A 2,804-nucleotide genomic window follows, 5' to 3' on the forward strand; every position below is an offset into this window, starting at 1 on the left:
AGGGACTGTTTCGTTACTGAGACCGCTCCATCATCGCTGGCTCCGAAGTGCACTTTAGACCAACCCATCCACAAGTACTGGGTCCCCACTTCGAACCACCAGAACCCTTCTCTATTCTTCTTTCATCAAGACCTCCCTTTTTCTCTTTGAACTTGTTAAAAAAACCAGGGCTCTTCCTCTGTTAATTCAATATTGTATCACTATAGCCTAGAACAAAGACTTCATCCTTCCCCGCAGTATTAACAATACTGCCTAATATGATTTAATACCTTGCCGCCTTCTAGCTTCCTCCAATAAGAGAGTCTTTCTTTAAATATTTTTTTTCAATATAGGGGAAGTATGAAGAGGAGTGTGAGGCGAGGAGAGGAGAGGAGAGGAGAGGAGAGGAGAGGAGAGGAGAGGAGAGAAGAGAGAAACATCAATGATAAGAGAGAATTATTGACCGGCTGCCTCCTCCAAGCCCCCTACTGGGGATCAAGCCCACAACCCAGGCATGTGCCCTTGACCAGAATCCAACCTGAAACCCTTCAGTCCGAAGGCCAACGCTCTATCCACTGACGCTAAACCAGCTAGGGCGAGGAGAGGCTTTTTTAAGGGAAAAATAACATCGTGGGAATGATCCAGGAGATGGAACACTAGATGATACAGGAAAGAGAAATGGGCCTTGGTGCCCATCTGAAGGAGAAGTAGGGTCAGAATGATCACCCATGTTTCCTAGACCCCGATCCTTAGATGACAAGGAGGAGAAGGAAGGCAAATTACTCCACTTGGCTGCCATTAAGAAACAATACAAAGAGTATCCAAGGTGAGTGGTCCAGAAGCAAACATAGCTCCTGGGTTCAGGAATTTTTCTTTGCTTTGGACGCAATCTGAATGCCAAGTCACTGGACATTCTATTTTTGAAGAACCGGTGTTAATGAGTGGTCCATTGCAAGGCCCAGTGAGCTGGTCATTGCAGAATTCTTCCGTCTGGGTCTGAAAGGGAAAAATAGCTGTTGCCCCCACTTTCCATTTCCATTGAGTTTCTGCTTTATGATTTGAAAGTTTGCAATATCAGTTTGAATTTTTCTCAATTGTTTCATGGCTAACTGAAAATGTATTCAATACATGATTGATTTTTCCTCTTTTACCTTTATCTAAACTGTCTTGTGTATATTCACTTGTGCCTACTTTCACAACTATTAATAATTACCATGGTTCATTATTATTTATTCAGCATTTACCCTATGCTGGGGTGTACTCATTTGAATCTTTGAGTGACTTGCTCAAAGACATATGGTTGGTAAGTGACCAGTTCTTGAACCAAGGTCATCTGACCTGTGAGACTTCCATCTCAGCCACAATACTGCTTCCATTTGGTTATCAACTAGCAGTTTCCCCACAGCCAGCAGCAAGATGACAGGCTGAAAAACAAACTAAAAAAACTTGGACTGGACTCTTGACCCTACCTGTTCTAATCTCAGCTCTACCACTTTTTATTTTTAAAAAAAAGTTTTATTTTTTTAATATATTTTTATTGATTTTTTACAGAGAGGAAGGGAGAAGGATAGAGAGTTAGAAACATTGATGAGAGAGAAACACCGATCAGCTGCCTCCTGCACACACCCCCACTAGAGATGCGCCCACAACCAAGGTACATGCCCTTGACCAGAATCGAACTTAGGACCCTTCAGTCCTCAGGCCAACGCTCTATCCACTGAGCCAAACCAGCTAGGGCTCTACCACTTTTTAATTCAATAACATTGGACAAATTATTTCACCTCTTGTAATATGTTACCTCATCAGGGGGGAAACCTATTAATAATAGTATTTACAAATAAGTATGTGCTAAAGATTGAATTCTATAATACATATAATGTACACAGTCCAGAGCCTGACACATAGCAAGTACTAAATAAATGTTACCTAAATTTATACCCATGTTTTATCCCTAAAACATGCTGCTAATCAGCTTACCCCTAATCAGCTTTGGGCAAGTGGCTTCACATCTCTGTATATCATGTTCCCCACCTGTAAAATGAGGCTCTACTATTTCCCTGATTGCTTTGTAGAGCTTTGAGAATCACCGTACAATGTAAGGTATACCTCAGGTGACCACATATCCTACTTTTGCCCTGTCAGAATAATAAATTATAAGAAAACCCAAAATTTCCTTTCTCTGACCATCTTACAAAACTCATTCTTTCTTCTTTTCTTGCAGTGACTGTATTTGATCTGGTGAGCTATTACATCCTCTCTGCTTATTACTTATTTTTGGAATTACATTACAAAGACCTTTTTTAAAACTGCTCATCTCCCCAAAAATAAAGAGTAATTATAAAAATAAATCACACAAATCATATAAAAACCAAAAAAAAATTAAGAATAATTTTAGGGTGAGGTATATAACCAGTTCACCAGAGATTAAAAAGATTAAAAACAAACAGATAAGATCATTAGGGTTCATTTTTATCCAGCAGTCAGATAGGCAGGGAGTTGGGAGACGGAAATAGCTTTGGATTCTGAGGTGAGAGGGTTGGTCTAGAGCAGCCGTGGGCAAACTACGGCCCGTTTGAAATGAATAAAACTAAAAAAAAAAAGACCGTACCCTTTTATGTAATGATGTTTACTTTGAATTTATATTAGTTCACACAAACACTCCATCCATGCTTTTGTTCCGGCTCTCCGGTCCAGTTAAGAACCCATTGTGGCCCTCGAGTCAAAAAGTTTGCCCACCCCTGGTCTAGAGTCAGCTGCTCTTATTCCACAAGGTTTCCTGGGCGGGGGCATCAGAGAAAATTGTTACTTGGCTTTGAAATGTCTGC

This window comes from Myotis lucifugus, unplaced genomic scaffold, assembly GCF_000147115.1.
Source record: "Myotis lucifugus unplaced genomic scaffold, Myoluc2.0 scaffold_23, whole genome shotgun sequence".
NCBI classification, from domain to species: Eukaryota; Metazoa; Chordata; class Mammalia; order Chiroptera; family Vespertilionidae; genus Myotis; species Myotis lucifugus.